Source organism: Pithys albifrons, chromosome 1, assembly GCF_047495875.1.
Source record: "Pithys albifrons albifrons isolate INPA30051 chromosome 1, PitAlb_v1, whole genome shotgun sequence".
Classification (NCBI taxonomy): domain Eukaryota; kingdom Metazoa; phylum Chordata; class Aves; order Passeriformes; family Thamnophilidae; genus Pithys; species Pithys albifrons.
This window is the reverse complement of record NC_092458.1, coordinates 126,476,140-126,501,461: the sequence shown is the minus strand read 5'-3', so window position 1 is coordinate 126,501,461 and position 25,322 is coordinate 126,476,140.

Genomic DNA, 25,322 nt, shown 5'->3' with positions numbered 1-25,322 from the left:
GCTTTGCCTAAAATTAAAAATAAACCCTTTGGAGCTGCAGGGATGAGGCCTGAACTCTTCCCTTACTATCTGGAAACTCATCAGGAGACCCATTCACCTTAAAGCCCCTGCATTGCTGGCACAGGGACCTTGTGCTGCTCCTTCAGCAGCCACTGAGGCCATTCATGGTGGGAGATTTTTCACTCTCTCTTGTGTCAGCCCCAGAGGGGTCACTTTGGCTCTTTATCAGTGCAAAAGAAAAGCACAAGGACTTTGTCCAACAGGTACATTATTTACCTGCTGTCTCATGGAGTCTCTGATGAGCTTATTTGACTCACACTCACTTCAGAGGGTGTGATTTAGGTCTTAGGGAAGGAAGATTACACAACTCAGCTGGTCCTGAGGTGTTAAATAAGATGTAGATCCACCAAGGCATAATCCAGACACCCACCAGGGGCAGGTAAAACAAATCTCAGAATCCCAGACTGGTTTGGGGTGGGAGGGACATTAAAGCCCACCCAGCGTTTCCTGCGTGAAGGAGTGGACCTGAACACCCAACCCATTGCCCCAGCACCCACCCCCTGGCCCCAGCATGGCCCCAGTACCACCCCATTTCCCCAGCACCCACCCCATGGCCCCAGCATGGCCCCAGCACCCAATCCATTGCCCCAGCACCCACCCCTTGGCCTCAGCATGGCCCCAGCATCCACCCCCTGGCCCCAGCACCCACCCCCTGGCCCCAGCATGGCCCCAGTACCACCCCATTTCCCCAGCACCCACCCCATGGCCCCAGCATGGCCCCAGCACCCACCCCCTGGCCCCAGTACCCACCCCATGGCCCCAGCACCCAATCCATTGCCCCAGTACCCAACTCCATGGCCCAGCACCAACCCCATGGCCCAGCACCAACCCCATGGCCCCAACACCAACCCCATGGCCCCAGCACCCAACCCATGGCCCAGCACCCAACCCATTGCCCCAGCACCAACCCCATGGCCCAGCACCCAACCCATTGCCCCAGCACCAACCCCATGGCCCAGCACCAACCCCATGGCCCCAGCACCAACCCCATGGCCCCAGCACCAACCCCATGGCCCAGCACCAACCCCATGGCTCAGCACCCACCCCATGGCCCAGCACCCACCCCACAGCCCCAGCATGGCCCCAGCACCCACCCCCTGGCCCCAGCACCCACCCCATGGCCCCAGCACCCTCCCCATGGCCCAGAACCCACCCCATTGCCCAGCATGGCCCCAGCACCCACCCCATGGCCCAGCACCCACCTCATGGCCCAGCATGGCCCCAGCACCCACCCCATGGCCCAGCACCCACCTCATGGCCCCAGCACCCACCCCCTGGTCCCAGCATGGCCCCAGCATGGCCCCAACATCCACCCCATGGCCCCAGCACCCACCTCATGGCCCAGCATGGCCCCAGCACCCACCCCATGGCCCAGCACCCACCTCATGGCCCCAGCACCCACCCCCTGGTCCCAGCATGGCCCCAGCATGGCCCCAACATCCACCCCATGGCCCCAGCACCCACCCCATTGACCAGCATGGCCCCAGCACCCACCCCATGGCCCCAGCACCCACCCCATGGCCCCAGCACGGCCCCAGCACCCACCCCATGGCCCCAGCACCCACCCCATTGCCCAGCATGGCCCCAGCACCCACCCCATGGCCCCAGCACCCACCTCATGGCCCCAGCACCCACCCCATGGTCCCAGCACGGCCCCAGCACCCACCCCATGGCCCCAGCACCCACCCCCATGGCCCCAGCAGCACACGGAGTGTCTGTGCTGTGGGGCTGGACTCAGAGCCGCCCCATCTGGGTCTTTCTGTGCTCTGTAACCCGAGTTTTGCCGTGACAGAAGGTCTGTGTCTCCTCTGCCGGAGCAAACCCAACCGACAACAACACCCAGAGCAAGCAAAGCAAAACAAGTGTTTTATTAAACTTGCATGCACTTAAGCCACTGCTTTGAACCTTTACAGCCCAGCGCAGCGTTCACTGGGCATGAATGTCTTCATCTGCCTTTAAAAGGTGGGAACAATGTCGTGCACTTAAATCCCTTAACTGCAAATTTCGTGCCTTTCACTTGTTTAGCCACAGTAGAGAAAAGACCAGTCACAAAACTTTCCTCTGGGCTTAAGGAGATTTCTGCTTTGAAGCAGCCCCAACAATGCTACTGTAATAGAAGGCGAGGCTGCTCCTCTTACCCCGAGCAGATTTTCCCCTGCAGGAGCTACTGCGATGGAGCTGCCAAAGTCGCTCCCTCCAAGCAGCGCCTTTCCCCCACCACTTTGTGTTGAACTTCCCGAGCGAGCCGTAAAAACAGAGATCCCAAAGAGTTAATTTGCGTTTTTAAACCTCCTTCCCAATATCCTCTCTCATTCCTGCATAAAATCCCCATGTCCAGACATCAAATCAGTAAACCCTGTTGCCTGTCAGCGCACACAATGTCAGGCCATTAGTATGTTAATCAGGCCGGAGGGTGACAGGTGGCCCAGTAGACAGCTCAATTAAGCTGCTCATTAAACACACGCTAACGAACAGCCAAGGCAGGGCCTGAACAGCACCATTCTGTAATGACATGATGTCAGAGCGAACAAATGAGGAAAAATAACAAAAACATTACAGCAGTGACAGACGCCACTAATAGGGACCCCTTGCACTACATCAGCCCTCAAATCAATGAGCAACAGGGATCAAAAAACTCGACCCAACATTCTCAGGGGACTGAATGCAGCAAGATTTTTTTGCTCAGGTTTTTGCCTCTCGGGGTTTTTTTATTCCCCCTTCAATAAAATTATGGTGAAATATCCCGGATTAATAACGGGCAGGAGGGAGGGGGGGAAAGGGGCAGAATTTGTTTCCTCTAAATTCAGCCATAAAAATGTGAAAACTGTGAGGGGTGAGGTCTGAATGAAAATCACGGTTTAATGGGCTCATCATTTCGGTTTGATTGGCATTTTTTGCCTTCATCTTGCCTTTTCCCCCTCTTGCTGGGGGCTCAGGGTGCAGTGATTTGCTGTACCTGCTCTGCCTCCTCGTTCTCCACAGGTCACACCAGTCAAGGGAACTTTGAAACTGCACATTTGTGGCTGTTATTTTTAAAAAGGGGCTTCCAGCAGCTGGTAGGGAAAAACCATCCTACTGTTTTCAAGTGAGGAGCTTTCTGGGTAATAAATTCAAGCATCCTGCGGGTGCTGTGATGCCACTGGAGTCCCTCAGTGCTAAACTAATAGGCTGGTGCCCCATTATGGGGTCACGACCTGGGCTCTCATCCTCCCGCAGAGCTGAGTTAAGTTAACAACTGATACCTCCTCTCTGGGCTTCCCAAGGCCTCGCTCCACATTCCCACTAATAACTGTGCTGGCAGCTTGGGGGAAGGTGGGGGAACTGCAGCAGCAACTTCGGGGGGGGAGGGAATCAGAAAAAAGGTCCTTTGGAGGCTGGAGAAGGCCGGGGATGGAGGTTGGACATAGCCAGGGGTGGAGGTTGGACATAACCAGGGATGGAGGTTGGACACAGCCAGGGGTGGAGGCTGGACACAGCCAGGGATGGAGGTTGGACACAGCCAGGGGTGGAGGTTGGGAATAGCCAGGGGTGGAGGTTGGACATAACCAGGGATGGAGGTTGGACACAGACAGGGGTGGAGGTTGGACATAACCAGGGGTGGAGGTTGGACATAACCAGGGATGGAGGTTGGAAATAACCAGGGGTGGAGGTTGGGAATAGCCAGGGGTGGAGGTTGGACACAGACAGGGGTGGAGGTTGGACATAGCCAGGAGTGGAGGTTGGAAACAGCCAGGGGTGGAGGTTGGGAATAGCCAGGGATAGAGGTTGAACACAGCCAGGGGTGGAGGTTGGACACAGCCAGGGGTGGAGGTTGGACACAGACAGGGGTGGAGGTTGGACACAGCCAGGGGTGGAGGCAGCCAGGGCAGGAGGGGCTGCCACATGTTCTGAGAGCCCCCTGAGTGATTCCCCAGGTTTAACTGGGTGGGTTAACTGGCCAAATCCAGCCACTCCAGAGCCAACAGGCAGTGGGGTGGCTCCCCCCTCTCCTCCCCCTGGTACCTGCCTGTGCAAAGTGGGTGCAAAGGGCTGTCCCTTCAATGAGTGATTTTTTCCAGCCCTTTTGGCCTCCCAAAACAAGGCACCGAGTGCTGGGAAATGAGGACTGGAGGGGGCCAGTGTGGTGGGTGATGCTGGGCTGGGTCCAGCTGTGGTGCCAGTGTGGTGGGTGATGCTGGGCTGGGTCCAGCTGTGCCAGGACAGTGAGGACTGAAGGGTGCCAGTGTGGTGGGTGATGCTGGGCTGGGTCCAGCTGTGCCTGGACAATGATGGGAAGAAGAATGAGATGCCAGATGAATGTGTGGTGCCAGGACAGCCCAGTTTGCCCCAGTATGGTGACAGACAGGAGCACAGGGTGGGCTCAGGTGGCACAGCGGTGCTGGCACTGCCTGGGCAGGATCTGCAGCATTTGGCTGCTCCTCCTCACCTGGAGGTGCTAAATCAGCATCAAGAATTGTCTCACACTTGTGTGGCACTCCCAAAATATTGAAACTGCTGAAGGTTTTGCTCCATCACTGAGTGCAGATGGACCTTCTGTTTGTCACCCACTCCACTCACTGATGCAAGACTGGTTTGGGTCTCCCACATTTTCTCTGCAGCTTTATCTGGATTTCAGACCAGGGGAAAAAATCAGTTTTGCCCTGGATAAGGCAACTGAGGTTTCTGTGGGTTCTTCAGTCCTGGGGGCAGCTTTGGGCACCACAAAACAAGAAGGACATAAAGCTCTTTGAGAGTGTGCAAAGGAGGGACAAGAAGATGCTGAAGGGTCTGGAGGGGCCATGGAGGGGCAGCTGAGGGCACTGGGCTTGTCCAGCTGGAGCAGAGGGCACTGAGGGCAGAGCTCAGCAGGGGCTGCAGCTCCTCCCAAGGGGCAGCTCCATCTCTGAGCCCTGAGAGCAGGGCCAGGCCCAGGGCACGGCTGGAGCTGTGCCAGGGCAGGGGCAGGTGGGATCTCAGCCAAAGGCTCTTCCCCCAGAGGGTGGTGGGCACTGCCCAGGCTCCCCAGGGCAGTGGGCACGGCCCCGAGGCTGCCAGAGCTGCAGGAGCCTTTGGGCAATGGGACAGGGCAGGGGGAACTGTTGGGGTGTGCTGGGCAGGGCCAGGGGAGAGTGTTGGGATGTGCTGGGCAGGGCCAGGGGGGACTGTTGGGTGTGCTGGGCAGGGCCAGGGGGATTGTTGGGTTGTGCTGGGCAGGGCCAGGGGGGACTGTTGGGGTGTGCTGGGCAGGGCCAGGGGGGACTGTTGGGGTGTGCTGGGCAGGGCCAGGGGGGACTGTTGGGCTGTGCTGGGCAGGGCCAGGGTGGCACTGGCTGGTCCCTGGGGGTCCCTCCCAGCTCAGGGTATTCCATTATTCTGTGATTCTCTGAAATGCCTCCCTGGTGTAACAGCAGGAGCAACACTGAGCATTCTGGGAGTGCAAGTCCAGTGTGGTAACAACACGTCTATTGAGTGCCAGTCTAAGAACAAACATTCCTTGTGGCCAAAAGGCTTTGAGGAACTGTAAGGTGAGAAACATTACAGAGTCACTGAGGTTGGGGGAGACCCTCAAGGTCCTTTAGTCCAGCTGCAGTCCTGCCCTACTCCACCACAATCACCCCCAACCCACATCCCCGAGGGCCTCTCAAACACTTGCAGAGACAGTGACCACCTGACCTTGGTGGGGTGTGACATGTCCAGGCTGTGAGATGTGGGGAAGCACAAGCCCCCCTGTGCCCTCAGCAGCTCCGTTCACCACCAGCAGCACAGTCACATCTGCCACGCTGGAAACACAGCCCTGGACAGGGAACCACCTCAGAATGGTGGCAGCAGCATGGGCTGAACACCCCAGCAAACCCTCCAGTGCCAGCCCTCCCCTCCCTGGCAGTGCCATCCCAGAGACAAACAGCACCAAGCACAGTTATATCTGACTGAGATTCATCCCCAGGCACAGTTACATCTGAGATTCCCCCCAAGGACTGGCCGTGGCACTGAGTGCTCTGGGCTGGGGGACAAGGTGGGCATTGGGCACAGGGTGGACTGCAGGGGCTGGCAGGGCTTTGCCAAGATGGGCATTGGGCACAGGGTGGGCTCCAGGGGCTGGCAGGGCTGTGCCAAGGTGGGTATGGGGCACAGGGTGGGCTGCAGGGGCTGGCAGGGCTGTGCCAAGGTGGGCATTGGGCACAGGGTGGGCTCCAAGGGCGGGCAGGGCTGTGCCAGCCTTGGTGCAATGGGATTGTTCAGCCTGGAGTGACTGTTCAGCTTTGGGGTGCCCCAATTGTGGCCTTGCAGTACCTGAAGGGGCCTGAAAGAAAGATGGAGAGAGACCATTTCTAAGGGCTGGAGGGACAGGACAAGGGCAATGGCTTCAAACTGCCAGAGGGCAGGGCTGGATGGGATATTGAGCAGGAATTGCTGGCTGGGAGGGTGGGCAGGCCCTGGCACAGGTTGGGCAGAGCAGCTGTGGCTGCCCCATTCCTGGGAGTGTCCCAGGCCAGGTTGGACAGGGCTTGGAGCAGCCTGGGCTGGTGGGAGGTGTCCCTGCCATGGCAGGGGTGGCACTGGATGGGCTTGGGGTCCCTCCCAACCCAAACCATTCTGTGAGTAAGACAAACCAGTCTGGCAGTGCCACCCTGGGCTTTGCTGCCCAGATTGACCCTGAGCTGAGCTTTGCTGTCCCAGGCAGGGTCTGTCTGAGATGGGGCCATTAATGCAGAACTGAAACAACCTCATTGTGGGTTATTCTGTGTCAGCTCAAGAGATGACACATCTCAAGTTTTCCAGCTCTGCTGGGAATTGTCTGCCTGCTAAAATTAAATAAGCCAGGCAAGGCTTTCCAACTTCCTGCTGCATAATGGGTAAAATATTCCATGTGATTAAAGCCTGGAAAATCAATGTAATCTTTGCAGCATCATTACAAGGTGGGAGTCTCGTCAGTGCTGGGGGAGCTCCCTGGACACCAAGGACAGAAGGTCATTTTTCCTTCATGGAATGATCCCTGGAATAGCAGCCAGAGAGTTCTGGGGACTCTCCTGCTGTCCCCAGAGGGGTCCCTGCTGCCAGTGCCTTCTCCATCTGCAGGGTGGGTGCTCCCAAGAAGCTCTCCAAGCTTACAGGGGGTTCTATCCCTTCCTTCTGCCCAGTGAAGTCCTTCCTCCTCTCAGCTCTGCCCGTGCCCTGTGGTGCTGCCCACGTCCCACAGCTGGAGGAACTGCTGGGTATCCCCCCCAACCACCCTGTCTGGTCAGGAGGTTCCCTGACAACACTCCAGATGTTTCCCCTCCATCACAAAAACTGGAAGCCAGGACATGTGGACAGAGGAGCAGGAGCTCCCAAGCCCTGTTTCTTCCTCCAGGAGGATCCTCACTGTGGCAGGGCACAGCCCACACCAAACTGCTGAACTGCCCACGTGTTGTTTTGGCACCACAAGCAGGGAAAGAAAGAGAAGCTCCTGTGGTGGGTTTGCCCTTCCCAGGCAAAACCAAGTGCTAAAAACATTTTCTCTGAAATATTTGGTCACAACAACCCCCTGCAGCTCCAGGCTGGGGACAGAGGGGCTGGAAAAAGCCCTGGGACTGCTGTGATGGGGGCTGGACATGAGCCCAGGTGTGCCCAGGTGGGCAAGAGGCTGGTGACCCCTGGGCAGTGCCAGCCATGGAGTGGGCACAGACCCAGGACAGGAACTGTCCCCTGTGCTGGCACTGCTGAGGCACCTCGAGGGCTGTGTCCAGTTCTGTCCCTCAGGGGAGGGACACGGAGGGGCTGGAGAGTGTCCAGGGAAGGGAATGGGGCTGGGCAGGGGCTGGAGCAGCAGCTGAGGGAGCTGGAGGGGCTCAGCTGGAGCAAAGGGAGCTCAGGGGGCACCTTCTCCTCTCATGGCACTCAGTGGAGCGTTTGTAGTGTTTGGACAATGCTCTCAGGGACAGGGTGGGGTTGTTGGGGTGTCCTGGGCAGGGCCAGGAGCTGGACTTGATGATCCTTGGGGGTCCCTTCCAACTGAGGGTATTCCAGGATTCCACATTTCTGTTTTCCCTTGGGTTTAAAGATCCCTACACAGGTATGGTTTGGTCAGACACAACTTCCACATCTCCACCTCACTAAGGACAGTGAGTTGGGATTGTTCTGATAGAACTGAAATACACTCCTTGTCCTTTATGGAAGGCTTTGATGTTGATGTCCCTGCTCTTAATAAAACACTGAGATTTTCAGAGGAACCACAAACCTGCAGAACTGCCAGACCCCAGAGGTGTTTGTGGATGGCCCTTTCCCAGAGCAAACTGGCTCCCCTGGAATGGCTGCCCACAGAATTCCAGAACCCACCTTGATGTCTCTTCTCACAGACAGCATTTCACCCTTGGACTGAGCTCCAGCACCTCCTGGGGGGTGGGAGGGGTGTGTGATACAGGCACGGAAAGCATCTTTATTAACATCCATCTCTCTAATCAAGGACATGGTGTGGTCTGACCCTTCGGTGTCACACCAGGTGCTGGGAACCGGTTCCTGAGCCTCCCACACCGGGGCCAAATCTGGAGGGACCCGGCAGGAATTGTTAGAACTGGGACAGTGACAATCCCCTGCAGAACTCCAGATGCAGGAGAAACCCAAATAAACCTGTGAGAGCTTGAGAATTAACTCCGGGATCAAAATAACACACATGAAATATTAGGAGTGGCTTGGAAAGGAGCTGGAGGAGCTGCAGGAGAGCCCGGGCACCCTTTGTGCCCCTCGGGGTGTCCCCGGGCTGGGGCGCCGCTGCCTCCCCGTTCCCTGGGAGGAGGAAGAGGAGCAGAACTAAGTGCGGGATGAAGGTCCCGTCCCCGGCCGGAGCGTTCCCTCTCCGGGAGGAGTTTCTGCCCCTCCGCGGGCCGGTTTGGGCTTGGATTGAACACGGGCCGGCCCCGAGGTTGGCGCAGGAGGAGCCGCCGTAGCCCCGACCCCGACACTGATGCCCACGGTCGGTGCCCCCGAGGGCAAAGCCCCGTGTGTCCGGAGCCCCAACATCGGTGCCCACCCTCGGTGCCCCCGTGGGCACAGTCCGGGCGCGGCCGGGGGGTCCGGATCACCAACACTGGTGCCCACCGTCTGTGCCCCCGTGTGCAGAGCTCGGTGTGTCCAGAGTCCCGACACCGGTGCCCACCCTCGGTGTCCCCGTGGGCACAGCCCGGTGTGTCCGGATCACCAACACCGATGCCCACCCTCGGTGCCCCCGTGGGCACAGTCCGGTGTGTCCGGATCACCAACACCGGTGCCCACCCTCGGTGCCCCCGTGGGCACAGTCCGGTGTGTCCGGATCACCAACACCGGTGCCCACCCTCGGTGTCCCCGTGGGCACAGCCCGGGCGCGGCCGGGGGGTCCGGAGGGAGGACCAGGGGGCACCGACACCCCCCGCACTCGGTTGGGATTGCGACAAACTGGAATTTCCGCTCCGGTTCCAAACCTGCCCTTAAATCCCAACCCGCGGGGAAAGGGGCGAATCTTTTTCGCCAAAGGGAGTTGAAACCTCTGGCCAAGCACAGCGTGGCTGTTCAGGGGAGCGAAGAGGAGCAGAATTAATTGGTTTGTCTGGTTTGGGGCCCACTCAAATTTTGACAGAAGGTGAAATTCAGGTGTAAATATAAAATGTACCGACTTTGACATTCCGAGGGGAATCCTCTTGCCTGTCCGAAGAGTTTGGGGCGGTGACTTTTCTCGAGATAAAATTGACACGTTTTGACCTTCTAATATTGAAGGTTTGCCGTTTAAAATTAAATTTCTGGTTTGTTTTAACAGGAGAGAATTTCTTCAAAGGAAAATGTATTTATTAATTTCCTGCTCGGTAACCAGAAAGGTTTTTATTCAGCTTCTTAGAAGGGTTAATCCTTAAAATCCTTGTGTGGGGAGGCAGGGGGATGTTTTTTACAACAACTACCAAGATTTTTAAACCACTTTTTTTTTCTCTCTTTTCAATTAAAACGTACTGGATGGACACAGGAGGGGATTTTTCCCTTATTTTTAGGATGTTTAATAGCAGGGCCAGCTGAGAGCCCCCTGTGCAAGACGTGTCAGAATGTGCTGAGTGGAAGGAAGGAATCAGGAGGAATCAGAAGGAATCGTTATTTATCCGGATGATTTCCCGGTCACACTTATTTGTTTTTATTTTTCAGATGGAGAAAATTAATTCCATGAAATCTTCATGAATTAAATCCTATTAAAAAAAAATAAAAGGGCAGAAAATTCAAGCGCTGCCATTCAAATTTTCGGGGTTTGCTTTGGGTTTCTCACAGCTGGGAAGGGGGACCAGAAGCCACCAAAGGAAACAGGCCGAGGATTTGTGCCCTGAGCGGCTCCGCCAGTTCCCCACTGCTGGTGGGAACGAGCCGAGCGCTCCCGGCGGGGCCGTCGGGAGAGGATGCTCGAGAAACCAGGAACGCAGCTGACCGAGGGCTCTCTGAAGTCGCAGCCTTTTGTGTTTATACTTTTGAAATATCTCCATTGTGATGCAAATGCTGATTTTCAATCACAAAAAAAAAATATCTCTTTCTGCCCGTGGAAAGTGTTGTAGGAAGTGAACAGAACTCCAAATGTTCCTGTTGAGGGCGGGATTTCTCTCCCCCCGTGGTTTCTGTAAGACCCTGAAAACGGCTGATGTCAAATGAGCTGCTTTTCTCTTATTCAAGCCTTGACACTTCGCAGCTTCCTCTCTTTGCTCACAAACGCCTGAAATTTTAAAATATCTTCAGCTCGTCATCAGAAACATTTTAGGGAGAGCGTTTGTGGGCAGAGGGTGTAAGAAAACTTTGCCACGCATCGGCTTTATCCTCCTTTTAAAACCCGAAATCCCCTCTCAGGGTTCTATCAAAGGCTTCCTCATTAGGGGATATCCATGTAAATTATATCTCGAGAGGAAGAATAACTGAATGAAATGCATAAATTCAGGGCTGATATTCCCGGCTTTCATTGCTGGTGGGGGTTTTGTATATTGTCTGGATCCTTCAGGGGCTTCAACGGCGGCGCCCGAATTCTGTGAGGGTTTCAGGCGCGGGAGGGGATGTGGAGCCTGACAGTTCTGATGCCTTTCATCTGTAGCAGGTTAAAAGTGTTTTTACTGTATCCCTCTAGATGCAGCTCTGAAGAAACATTTCTCCTGCCAAAATACACACACAGGCTGGGATTAAAAGGGCTGAACCTACCACCAAGTTCTTAACGCCCTCCCACCATCATTAGACTAAATCCGCCGTCATTCCAGATTCATTTTTCCCTTATTCATCTGTCCAACTAATTCCTGCTGCATTCACTGGGCTTACATCTTAATCTTTTCTGTTACATGGAGAATACATAATGAAAAGCTGCATTTTCTGGGTACATGCACACATTTGGAGCGGATGAACCATATGTGAAGTGACATACAATGCTGAATGGAGCCTGAATGGTGTCCAGTGCTAAAAACAGTGCAAGTCCAGGAACAAAAAGCAGGAGAACAAGAGCCCAGTGCTGGGCTTGCCTCGCTCGAACACCAGGGGATTCGCCGCTAAAACATGGGTATAATTTCACTGTTTTCACTCACACAAGCTGTGGGAAAGGAGTCACCATCTGATGTTTGATTGTGCTGGGTATGTTTTTGGCAGTAGCCTCGTAGTCCGCATTGACAAAAAAAAAAGGGTGGGGGGAGGAAGAATGGAGCTGCTTTTGGCGTGTTGGGTTTGGCGTCTGGCGGGGAGGGAGGGCTGGGGCAGGCCCTGGGTGCCACCTGAGAGCGCGGGCACGACCGTGCCCTCCGCCTGCCCCTTCCCGGGGCTCTGCCCACCTCGGGGGCACTTCACCCTCCTGTCGGCCACGGGGAATAACCTGCGAGAGGAGGCCTCGAATTTCAGGCCAGACATCCAAATCTATGCAGGGTTTGCTACAGGGAGAGGCAGCAGCTCCTGGGGGTCTGCCCAGGCCGGGGGGACTCACCCCCAGCACCGAGGGAGGCGCTGCTGGTGCCAAAGTGAACCCCGTGCCAGGCGAGAACCTGCCATGGAAACCCAAAGGAGTTTGGTGCGAAGGGCAGGGAGATCCCGGGGGACAGACGGACAGGAGATCCCGGGGACAGACGGACAGAACATACACCCCCGAGGACAGACGGACGGGACACCCTGGGGGACAGACGGACAGGAGATCCCGGGGGACACACGGACAGGAAGTCCCTGGGGACAGATGGACAGGAGGTCTCGGGGAACAGACGGGCAGAACACCCCGGGGACAGACGGACGGGACACCCTGGGGGACAGACGGACAGAACAGACACCCCGGGGAACAGACGGACAGGACACCCTCGGGGACAGACGGACAGGTCATCCTGGGGGACAGACGGACAGGACACCCTGGGGGACAGACGGACAGGACATCCTGGGGGACAGACGGACGGGACACCCTGGGGGATAGACGGACAGGACAGCCCGGGGGACAGACGGACAGGACACCCCGGGGGACAGACGGACAGAACAGACACCCCGGGGGACAGACGGACAGGACACCCCGGGGGCCAGAGGGACAGGAGAGCCCGGGGGACAGACGGACAGGACAGCCCGGGGGACAGACGGACAGGACACCCCGGGGGCCAGACGGACAGGACACCCCGGGGGCCAGACGGACGGGACACCCCGGGGGCCAGACGGACGGGACACCCCGGGGGACAGACGGACGGGACACCCCGGGTGAAGGCAGCAAAGCCAGCGCGGGTGGGTGCGGGAGGGAAGCGGCTCCCGCAGCTGCCGCAGCCGCCGCCCCGCCCGGCGGGTCCCGAGCCCTTCGAAGGGGCTTAAGCCCGGGCTTAGAGAGGGGCATCTGTTTAAATCCTCTCAACTTCAGACAGGCTTAGCTGCGCGCTCCAAAGTTGGGGATGCACTTAAATGCTGCGCCTAACGAAGAGAGAATTAAGCAGCTGCTGAACTGCTTGGCTGAATTAGGATCTGAGGCGGCTTCTCCCCTTCCTCCGGTTACCAACAGTCACCATTTATGATCTTTCTTTCGTTTCTCTGGGGTCAAAACGGACAAGCCCACACCGGGGTACGCGGGGCAGGAACCCCCGGGCATCCCAGGCTGCTCTGCCCGGCTCAGCTCCAGCTCTGCTTTGGGGCAGTGTCACCTCCCGGCCCGGCGGTGCCCTCTGATGCCAGGCACCCTCGGGGGAAGCCCCAGCCCTCCAGAGGGGGTGTCGGGAGAGGTGGCTGGTGCCAGCTTTGTCCTCTGTTAAAGGTGCCATAATTTGAGAATCACAGAATTCCAGACTGGTTTGGGTTGGGAGGGTCCTTAGAGCCCACCCAGTGCCACCCCTGCCATGGGCAGGGACACCTCCCACCAGCCCGGGGAGCTCAGAAACAAAAAGACTGGGTTAGTTTCCGAGAAGAAACCAGAACAGAAATTGTGTCACCAAATTCGGTGGTTTGACTTGAGAAGCGTTTGAACATCTCCCCGAGCAGAGTAACAAGTGGCAATAACCGGCACCCTCCCCAATATCTGAGGGTGGAAATGCCCCCCAGGGGTGGCAGAGGGGCAGTGCCCTCCCACCCCGCCCAGGGGCAGCTCTGCCCAGCAGCAGGAGAAGCAAAGGCGGGTTCGGCTGCAGAGGAGCCGGGATTTTCCCGGCGCCGGAGGCTCCTTTGTGTGTGCTGGGATTTCTCCAGCAGGTGGAGATCTCCAAGCGGGGTTGTGCCGAAGGAGGACACTGCGCAAACAAAGCCAAAGTGGCCGATTCTCTCAGTTCCGGCAATAAAAAGTTCAAGGAAAGTGGCAAAGAGCAGAACACTCGGCGAAGGGGTTGTTTCCTCGGCCGCTGCCCAAACCTCCCTCCCGGGATGAGCCATCCAGACCTTCTCGGGCGGGGAGACACTTCGTGTGGAGGAATTAACCTTCCCTTTTTCCCGGGTTTTTCCTACATAGGGTGTAGTGGGCTAATGGAAGCGTGTAATTACCGTGTTAGTATTAGGGAGCAATATAGCCGCAATAAATTAAGACTGCTTTGCAATTAGAACGATGAACACAGCTGTGGAGACAAATGGCATATGTGCTAATTAAATAATTTGTCACTTGACTGTTAAGCAAACAATACGGGCTCTTTACATCACAAACTCGCATCTCTGGGATGGCTGATGGCCCATTAACGGAACGGGAGAACAGATTGCGGTGCCACGACGGGCTGAGGCGGCGGCGAACCCGGCTGAGGGTGCGGTGAGGAGAAATGAACTGTGGTTTGGAAAATATCGCAGACTTTGCTGTTAAGGAGAGGCAGAATTCACAGAATGCCAGAATGGTTGGGGTTGGAGGGACCTCTGGAGATCACCCAGCCCAACCCCCTGCCCAGGCAGGGGCACCTGGGGCAGGTGGGACAGGAACACCTCCAGGTGGGTTTGGGATGTCTCCAGAGAGGAGACTCCACACCGTCCCTGGGCAGCTGTTCCAGGCTCTGCCACCTCCATGGAAAGAAGTTCTGCCTCATCTTGAGACAGAACTTCTTGTGGTTGGGTTCATGGCCATTGCTCCCTGTCCTGTCACTGGCCCCACTGAACACTCTGGGACCATCCCCTGACACCCCCTGGAGAGATTTGCATGGATTGATGGGATCCCCTCTCAGCCTTCCCCTCTCCAGACTAACCAGGCCCAGCTCCTGCAGTCTCTGCTCAGCACAGAGATGCTCCAGACCCCTCATCCTCTCTGTGGCCCTCCTGGACCCTCTGCACAGCTCCTTGTCTTTCCTGAGCTGTGGAGCCCAGAGCTGCCCCCAGAGCTCCAGCTGTGCCTCAGTGGGGCTGAGCAGAGGGGCAGGATCAGTGCCTGACCTGCTCCAATGCCCTTCCTGATGCACCCCAGGATCCCAAGGTCCCTCCTGGCCCCAGGACACTCTGCTGGATCAGGGACAACCTGTCATGCCCCAGGACACCCAGGTTTTGGAAATAATCCTGTTAATGCACAGATGGAGGGGAGAAAATTATAAAAATTAATTGAAAAAAATTAAAATAAAAATTGAAATAATTAAATCAATCAATCAATCAATACATCATGACCAAGGCAAGCAAAGCACAGCCACGACCTCCCTGGGGGTCCCTCCTGTTTGGAGGAGGAGAATGAAGGGCCCCTGGCCGATGGACTCCAAAGTGCCCAGTCCCTGTGGAGCCAGGGGGCACTCCCTGGGTACTGCCCTTCACCCAGGCTGAAAGCAGGGACTGGGGAAAGGGGGCAACTTCATCTGCCTGGGAAAGGCCCCAGGTAGCTCAGGATCAGCAGAAATCTTTCCGCTGTGAAGACCCAGAGCTCATGCAAGTGTGTGTTTTACAACATTTTCTGTAAAATACATCGGGGTGGCTCAAGGTCCACCATGAACAGTGACCCAAAACCAAGACTGAGAGAAAAAATAAGGTACTAGGAGAGCTAAATGGCAAAAGAGGGGGAAAGAGTCATATTTAAAAAAACTTTACAGGAGAAAATTATATAGAATTCTTACAGATTTATAATAATTACACAAATAACTATTTTTAATATATCATTAGTACCTTCTGGTACCATAAAGGTCCTTATAAAACTGAGGGCAAGGAACTTTTTATATGGGCAGAGAGTGAAGGACAAGGGGAATGGCTTCAAAGTGCCAGAGGGCAGGGCTGGATGGGATATTGGGCAGGAATTGCTGGCTGGGAGGGTGGGCAGGCCCTGGCACAGGGTGGGCAGAGCAGCTGTGGCTGCCCCATTCCTGGGAGTGTCCCAGGCCAGGCTGGACAGGGCTTGGAGCAGCCTGGGCTGATGGGAGGTGTCCCTGCCATGGCAGGGGTGGGGCTGGATTCCAAACCCAAAATATTCCAAGATTCTACAGCAGAGATGCAACAATTCTGCCTGTTCCTCCTGAGATGGCCAGCTCTGGATACCCTGGCATCAGCCAGGGACAGGTGGCACTGGCTGAGCAGCAGATTTAGGCACCAGGGGCAGTTGTGTGAAGCCACCCCGGTGGGAGCAGCAGCAGCAGCAGCAGCAGCACCCGCTGGGCTGAGGTGCCAGGTCAGGCTTCACTTGCGAGGGGCACGTTTGAGGCTGTGCCAGGCTCAAAACAACAGGTCAGAGTTTCTCCCAGCCCATGTTAATACTTTCTGCATCACTAACCACAGCTGGCCACTTTTCTGCTGGCACTAATTATCAGTTACATTCTTCTTTCTAATCACCAAGACCTTGTGTGTGCAATTCCACCCTCTCTGCCTTCTGCAGCCACCTCAGTGAGTCGGGCTTGGTCAGGGATGTGCTGGAGTGCCCAGCCCTGCAGGTGCCCAAGGCAGGACTGGCCGTGGCACTGAGTGCTCTGGGCTGGGGGACAAGGTGGGCATCGGGCACAGGGTGGGCTGCAGGGACTGGTAGGGCTTTGCCAAGGTGGGCATTGGGCACAGGGTGGGCTCCAGGGGCTGGCAGGGCTGTGCCAAGGTGGGCATTGGGCACAGGGTGGGCTCCAGGGGCTGGCAGGGCTGTGCCAGCCCCAGGGATTCTGGGGTGGGAGGGGCTGTGGGAAGTCCCTGGTACATCCCATGGAGGTGCTCACAGGATGAAGTTGCTCAGGTGGGACATTGGAGTAAAATGTGGGTATTAGGAAAATTTCACAGAATCCCGGGATCCCTGAGGCTGGCATAGCTCTGCCAGCCCCTGCAGCCCACCCTGTGCCCCATGCCCACCTTGGCACAGCCCTGCCAGCCCCTGCAACCCACCCTGTGCCCCATGCCCACCTTGGCAAAGCCCTGTCAGCCCCTGCAGCCCACCCTGTGCCCGATGCCCACCTTGTCCCCCAGCCCAGAGCACTCAGTGCCACGGCCAGTCCTGCCTTGGGCACCTCCAGGGCTGGGCACTCCAACCCTCCCTGGGCATTCCCTGCCAGTGCCTGCCCACCCTTTCCAGGCAGAAATTCCTGCTGCTGTGCCCCCTGCCCCTGCCCTGGCCCAGCCTGAGGCCGTGCCCTCTGCTCCTGTCCCTGTGCCCTGGGGCACAGCCCGACCCCCTGTCCCGGCTCCCCCCTCCTGGCAGGGATTGCAGAGCCAGAAGGTCCCCCTGAGCCTCCTTTGCTCCAGCTCAGCTCCCCCAGCTCCCTCAGCCCCTCCAACTCCCTCAGCCTGTTCTCTCTCCTTCCCTCAGGAGGGACTGGTTGCAATGGGAACAGTGACCCAACCTGCACACACAGAAAATGCCCCCATTTACTGCCCGGGTGTGCCCAGCCCGGCTCCCCCCACGGTGCCAGCTCAGGTGGAGGGTGAAGTCCTGCCTGTGGGGGCATCTCTGGGGACATTCCTGCGGCTGCACCAACCCCCGTGTCCGCCGGTCCCGCTGGGAATCCCAGCCCTGCTCAGAGCGGGGCTGCACCAGCAGCACCAGCGCTCCCACCTGGGGCGGCCGGGCCGGGCCGGGCCGGGCCGGGCCGGGCCGGCCGATCCGAGCGGGGCAGGAGGAGCCGCAGCGGCCGCGGAGAGGGGGAAGCCACCCTTGGAAACACATTTTCTGATGATTATTTTGGGAAACCTTCTGGTAATCCCCAGTCAATCTGCATGCTAATAGAGGTCATTTACCAAAGCGGAATTCTGGGGGGAGCTTTGCATAATAACGACGGTGGTTTGGTTTGATAGGAAAACTTTTCAACTGTTCAATCAAAGGCAAAGCTGAATTTCTGCCGGTAAAAAAATGGTACTGAATGCAGGAGTGAATCTGGACACAGCTAAAGGGAGCTCTTTTTGATCAATTAGACCTTCCTGTGATGTCATCTTTATTACTCATTCTAATGAGATGGGTGTTGTAAAAGGGATTGGCGAGTGAAATCCATCGATAATCTCCTTAGCACTGCGGATAATGTACGAGGTTTCTCCCCCACATCGAGAGCTCTAAGCTGCTCTAATATACTTTAAGACTCCTCAGTATCTCCCTGTTCTTAAGGAAGATGATTTTTCTCTCTCTGCAGGCCCGGAGGTCTGTTCCCTCCCGGGATGGTCGGGGCGCAGAATTACAGCTGCACTTTGTCGGGTTGATTCACGGCTGCGCTTTCTGGGCACAAAAGGCCTGGGTTAACCCCAGAGAGGTGGGATCTGCCGGGCTTTGGGGCTGCGGCAGACACAGCAGCCCGGGCAGCTGCAAACTCCCCCTCGAGCCTCAGGGCTGTGTTGAACTCGCTGAAGTGCCAAGGCAAACAGGCGGAATCTCCTCCGCACAGCGGCGTTTAGGGGGAGAATGGGAATTCCTGTGAAGTATTTGCTCAGCACTTCCTCGGCCTCAAACAAGTGCTCGGGGCCATAATCAGGTTTGCTGCGCAGCGCTCGGGCCTCTCTCCGGATTAAAAGGTGCACAATGAAGTGATGAAAATAGTAAAAAAGGAGAGTTCGTGACACTTGGATGGGGATGTCTCTACTCTCCGTGTTGAGATCAGTCCTGGGTGTCACCAGGAGAGAGAAACCGGGCAAGGTCCCCAAACATTCGAGAAAATGGCAAGAAAAATGATACAGGTTTGTGTGAAACAAAGAGAAATGACGTCCCGGACTGTTAAAATACATTTATAGTGATTATTTGGGTGTGTTTAAGAAAGGCATCAAGGAAGAGAGAGAAAGAGGGAGAACAAGAGAGAAGGAAAGAGAGAGGGGGAAAGAGAAGGGGGAAAAAGAGCAGATAACAGGAAAAAAAAAGAGAGAAAAAGAAAGAGATAAGGGAGAAAAGAAAGAAGGAAAAAAGAAAGAAGGAAAGAGAAAAAGAGCAAGGATGAAATGTAAAAGAAAGTGTGAAAGCAAGAGATGGAAACATAAGAAACGCGAAAGGAGATAAATACAGAAAGAGCAAGAGAGGGAGGAGAAGGAAGGAAGGAAGGAAGGAAGGAAGGAAGGAAGGAAGGAAGGAAGGAAGGAAGGAAGGAAGGAAGGAAGGAAGGAAGGAAGGAAGGAAGGAAGGAAGGAAGGAAGGAAGGAAGGAAGGAAGGAAGGAAGGAAGGAAGGAAGGAAGGAAGGAAGGAAGGAAGGAAGGAAGGAAGGAAGGAAGGAAGGAAGGAAGGAAGGAAGGAAGGAAGGAAGGAAGGAAGGAAGGAAGGAAGGAAGGAAGGAGGGAAGGAAGGAGGGAAGGAAGGAGGGAAGGAGGGAAGGAAGGAGGGAAGGAAGGAAGGAAGGAAGGAAGGAAGGAAGGAAGGAAGGAAGGAAGGAAGGAAGGAAGGAAGGAAGGAAGGAAGGAAGGAAGGAAGGAAGGAAGGAAGGAAGGAAGGAAGGAAGGAAGGAAGGAAGGAAGGAAGGAAGGAAGGAAGGAAGGAAGGAAGGAAGGAAGGAAGGAAGGAAGGAAGGAAGGAAGGAAGGAAGGAAGGAAGGAAGGAAGGAAGGAAGGAAGGAAGGAAGGAAGGAAGGAAGGAAGGAAGTTGCTCCCACCCTGTGTAAGTGGCTGTCATACCCATGGATGTTTGAGGCACAACCAGCAGTGTCTGGGATTGGGAATGACACTTGCCCATGGAGAGAACATTTGGGATACCAAGGGGTGTCTCCCACAAAGACACCAAAGATGGTTCAAGACATAATAAAAATAATATAGGAAATAATTTAGGAAAAAATCAGAGATAATGCAAGAGGATTTTAAAAATTGTTTATTTCTGCATTTACAGGTTCTTCTTCTTGACACAAAGCACTTTTCCTTCCAAAGGGAAAGAATTCAAATATTTCTTAAGAAACAGAAATAAAGAAGTACATGGACGTGGTAAAGTGAAATGGCAAGTGAAGGTTTGTTCCAAAGTTCTTTCTGAGCAGAACGTGTTGTCTCTGCCCACTGGAAGAGCCAGAGCACCCAGGACGAGCAGAGCGATGCAGAACATCCGTCTAATCCCACGGGATCCCGGCGGGCTGGGCAGGGAGGGGAGGGCCCCTCACAGCGCATTGACCACCTCAGCCATCGAGGGACAGTAACTGCAGCTCAGAGTGCCGGGATCCCTGAGGCTGGCACAGCCCTGCCAGCCCCTGCAGCCCACCCCGTGCCCAATGCCCACCTTGGCACAGCCCTGCCAGCCTCTGCAGCCCATCCTGTGCCCAATGCCCACCTTGGCAAAGCCCTGCCAGCCCCTGCAGCCCACCCCGTGCCCGATGCCCACCTTGGCAAAGCCCTGCCAGCCCCTGCAGCCCACCCTGTGCCCGATGCCCACCTTGTCCCCCAGCCCAGAGCACTCAGTGCCATGGCCAGTCCTGCCTTGGGCACCTCCAGGGCTGGGCACTCCAACCCTCCCTGGGCAGCCCCTGCCAGGGCCTGACCACCCTTTCCAGGAGGAAATTCCTGCTGCTGTGCCCCCTGCCCTGCCCTGTCCCAGCCTGAGGCCGTGCCCTCTGCTCCTGTCCCTGTGCCCTGGGGCACAGCCCGACCCCCTGTGCCCCCCTCCTGGCAGGGATTGCAGGCACCTGATCCCCTCTCTGGATCCCCCTCCATGCCCAGGCCCAGCCGTGCATCAGCTCACAGAGCTCTGCTCACACCTTCAGTCTGGAGCTCTGTGGGGCCTCCAGAGGCTCCTTCTCTGCATGGAAAGCACCCCCAGCACAGGGAGGTGCCATCACAAACGGTGACCCCACGACGAGCAGAGAACACGCTGTGACAAAGCAGAGGGACTGCATGAGGAGCGAGAGCAGGGGAAGTTCAAATATTATTCAAACATATGCACAGTTGTTAAAGAGTGTGAATGAAGCCAGAGCTGCAAGAGGGCCCTTGCCAGAAGGTGACACTGGCCCAGGGCAGGAGCTGCACACAGACTGTGATGAGATGTCTTTAAGAGCTCACATTTCTGAGGCGGCTCCTGCTCACAGCCAACCCAACAGTGCCAACCAGCAGCTGGGCACAGCCTGTGGTCAGCGGCTGCTGACACAGCTCGGCCGGGGAGGTCACTCTGCCTGTCCCCTCCTGGCGTGTCCCCTCACACCCTGCGAGGACACGCGTGAGGAGACTGAGCTGAGTTGTGTCTCATGGAGAGGAAACTACCACAGCGTGCCAGGGCTCATCCCCTGTGCCAGACACCGCCCCATCGCTGCCTCGGGGAGCCGAGTCCTGCAGCTCTGGGGGGCGAGGGGACTGTCCCCTCTCGTGGCAGCTCCTGCTCCCCCTGCAGGGCGTGGCCGCCGAGCCAGGTGGGCTCTCCCAAGGGCCCCCATCACCATCACCATCACCATCACCATCACCATCACCATCACCATCACCATCACCATCACATCTCATCTGCATCGAGCCCCTGGCAGGGCAGCCGGGCGGCACACGGAGCTCGGGGTGGCACACGATGCTCCAGGATGGCACACAGAGCTCCAGGATGGTACATAGAGCTCAGGGTGGCACACGGAGCTCTGGCACGACACGGGCACTGACCCTGTCTTATTCGAGTGCCAAGCTGTCCCTGTTCGCACCCGCTGTGGTTTGTTGGGACCTGCCTTTCCCCTCCGCTGGGGACACGGCAGTGCTCACGCCTGGAGAATCCATCGGGCAGAAACGCGGCCCCGCGGCCAGCCGGGCGTGGCCAGAGCAGCCCGTCTGCTCTGCTCTGTGCCCCGGGGGGCAGCTTGTCCTTCCTTCTCTCCCCAGTTGTAGGGTTGGTCAGAGAGAAGGCCGTGGGGACAACAGCTCTGGATTAGACACTGGCACATGGGGGACATCAGCCCTGGGTACACACAGAGACATGGGGGGACATCAGCCCTGGGTACACACTGGCACATGGGGTACATCAGCCCTGGTTTAGATATAGGCACATGGGGGTACAGCAGCTCTGGATTAGACACTGGCACATGGGGGACATCAGCCCTGGGTACACACTGGCACATGGGGGACATCAGCCCTGGGTACACACTGGCACATGGGGGTACATCAGCCCTGGGCAGACACAGCAAAACCCACACAGTGTCTACACCCCACTCCAGCCCCATCACTCGATCACAATAAGGTTTACTTTGATCATTGCAGGAAGACACACATGGACCAACCCATCATTTTGTTCTTCAAATGGCTTCAAGAGCAGTTCTCAGAGTTTCCCATGGCCAGGCTGGAGCTGATGAGCCCAGGATGGTCACCAGTGCCAGCTCTGGGCATCTCTGAGTGCAGGTCTCTGACCAGCACTAAGGCAGGACGTGTCTTTGCTGGTCCCACCACCCTGTCCAGCCCCAGAGAAGAAGTCCCTGCACCACAGAACAACTGACTATGCTGAGTTGGAAGGGATCCACAAGGATCATCGAGGCCAACTCCTGGCCCTGCACTGGGCCATTCCCAAAGGTCACCCTGTGTGGGCTGACAGGATCATCCAAATGCTCCTTGAGCCCTCACAGCCTTGGTGCAGTGCCCACTGCCCTGGGGAGCCTGTTCAGTGCTCACCAACCTCTGGTGGAAGAACCTTTTTTAAAATCCAACCTAACCCTGCCCTGACACAACTTCAGGTCCCCACAGAGCAGAGCTCAGTGTCTGCCCCTCCTCTGCCCCTGCAGTGAGGTCTCCCCTCAGTCTCCTCTTCTCCAGCTGAACACACCAAGTGCCCTTCCCCTCCAGGCCCTTCCCCATCCTCACTGCCCTCCTGTGGATGCTCTGATGGCTTCACATCTTCCTTATATTGCAGTGCCCAAACCTGCCCCCCATCCAGCCCCTCAGCAGAGCCCCTGTGCCCTCCTGCACGGCCTCCCTGCCATGTGCCCATCCTCACTGCCAGCCTCAGACAAAGCTCCCACAGTGGCCTCTCGTGCAAGGGCAGCACAACTGCCAATTAATGAAGAGCTCTCGGATGCTGCCAGGGCTCACGGGCCCAGTTGGCCACCCAACTGTCCCCACGGTGGACAGTAAGACAAGGCAAGAGCTCTCAATCAGTTTAGGGCCTTAAAAGCAGTGACTCACCAACAGACAACCATTTATTTTTATCATTGACCAATAATTCTGGTATTGTTCCCGGGGTATAAATGCCACAGTGTTTCCTGACAGTGGCCTTGTCCTCTTCACAAATGATTTCCATCGAATGAAGAAGATAAATCCCATAGTGAGTGTTTCTGGGACTGGGTTTGTAAAGAGTGTGAGGCAGCCCAGGAAGCAGAAAATCAGCCCAGTTCTCAGAGTCCCCACAAGTTTAACTGGAGACATTCCTGGCTTTTCAAAGAGCCTGTAACCTGCATGGGGAGCACAAAACCTCTGACACCCTCTGCATGTTCACTGAGCTGGCACTGCCAGGATGGAATTGAACTTGTGGGAATGGGCTCCCAAACCTATAAAACAAGTGAGAGAAGGAGTCACCCCCACACACCAAGCAAGGAGCCCCAATCACACCTCCATGGGTTCTCCAACACCCTTGCACTCCAGAAGGGGCTTTGCCTTTGTGAGAACCTGGGGCTGAGAACCCTCCAGGCAGTCCCAGCAACCCCTGGCAGGTATTTTGGGGGAGGCAGTGGTGGGTGCTGCTCTTTGGGGAGTTGGCTGACACCCCTGCAGGAGCTGCTCTACATCTGGACTGAAGGATTTGAGGGCAGAGCAAACAGCCTGGTGAGTGAGGCTCTTTCTGCTGGTTCCATAACAAACAGGTGTTTTGGGTGTGGTGCAGTTTCTTTACATGTTTTCTATAATAAATCAGATGGTGCCAGTTCAGCCAGCAGTGGTGTCCATGTGGCAGGTCAGACAGCCCTGGGGGGTGGCAGGAGGAGCTGGTGGGGCCTCTGGGATGGTTCCAGCAGCAGGAAGTGAAGAGCAGCTGTGGGACCTTCCAGGGCAGTGCAAGGACTCCAATCCTGCCAAGACACCGGTGAGAGGAGCAGCTCCCCCAGGGGAGGGTGGCAGGGCAGGTGAGTCTGTAGGCTTTGTGCTGCCCACCCCAGGAGCTGCCCCATCCGTCCCTCTGACCTCTCCAGGCCATGGAAACCCTCAGGACACCCCTGGCACTGCCAGCAGCTGCCCAAAGCCAACCTGGCAGATCCTGGGAAGCGCCGCTTCTTTTGGGAGCGACCAGATATGAAGGCCCCTTTCTGTGGCAAACTCTGCCCTCCTGCATCTGCCAAAGCCACCACGTTTCCTCCACCTCTCCCCAGCACCCCTCCCCACTGGTGGGGACCCTGGTGGCTTCTTTCAATAGTTGTTTTCTTTCTGCTTAAGACAGCCCTGCTTCTCTGCGGGGAGAAAGCCCCGTTTGTGGGGCGCAGCTGCATTTCAAAGGTACATTGTTGGGGCGTTATGAATTTGCATGCCTTTACTCATGTGTGGAAACAGGAGAATTCTTTTGCTTTTTTAATCGAAATTGATGTTATTCCTCTGCCAGTGGTACCCGAGGAACTGTTTTGTTCCATTTCCTCTCCTTTCATGCAGCCCTATTTATGTTTGGCTCTGGTTTGCTGCCACCAAGCATCATTGTCATTGCCACCAGTGGCTGGGGCTGGCCAAGTCCAGCAGCTGTGTGTTTAATGCCTCCCCTCACTGAGGTTTATTTCCTTGACAACATGGGCTTGTTTGAAGCAACTTTCCTCCCTCTAAGAAGAAAGAAAGAAAGAAAAAGTCCCTTTCCACCCTTTCCAGAGTTCCTTTTTATTTTTTCTTATTTTCCCTCTTTTTTTTTTTTCCTTCCTTTTTATTTTTTTCCAGCTTGCAGGAGGGAGTGGGAGTTTGGGGTGTGAATACCGTGGCTACCCCCAGCTCCTCCTGTGCGGGTGCCCATTTCCCCCACCCCAAAAGCTCTGCCTGTGCCTCCCTCGCCCTGCACTCTCCAAAGGAACACCTAGGTGGCCAAGCGGGACCCGCTGACCTCTATATCCTGTTCCTTTCTCCGCGCTTTGCTGCCGCTTTGCTCGATAAAAGGCGAGAGTGAGAGATAATTAACAAAAAACATGGCCCCCGGACAATGAAACAACTGGCCTTGGCCAGCCAGAAATTTATCCTGGTTTTCTAGGTGAACTTTCTCCCATCAATCTTTCCTTTAACCCCCGTGTTAGTGGGAGCAATAGGAACACCCCCTGCCCTCCCCCGAGCAAATGCTTTCTTTTGAGGGGGAACAAAACGCGGGAGCGCCGAGGGCCGAGGTAAAATCTGGGTGGTATCGTGCCCGCACAAAGCCCCCAGTGTTCCCCGGCCGGGGCTGCTGTTTTACAGCAGGGGAGGGGACGGCATGAATGGCCCGAGGATGTGAAACAATCCTCGCGATTGAGGCGACAAACCCATCCTCTGTTCCGCCGGGAGGGCAACAAACCCAGGGGAGAGCGGGCAGGGAGGAGGGAAACCCGAACGGCTCAACAAACCCAGGGGAGAGCGGGCAGGGAGGAGGGAAACCCGAACGGCTCAACAAACCCAGGGGAGAGCGGGCAGGGAGGAGGGAAACCCGAAC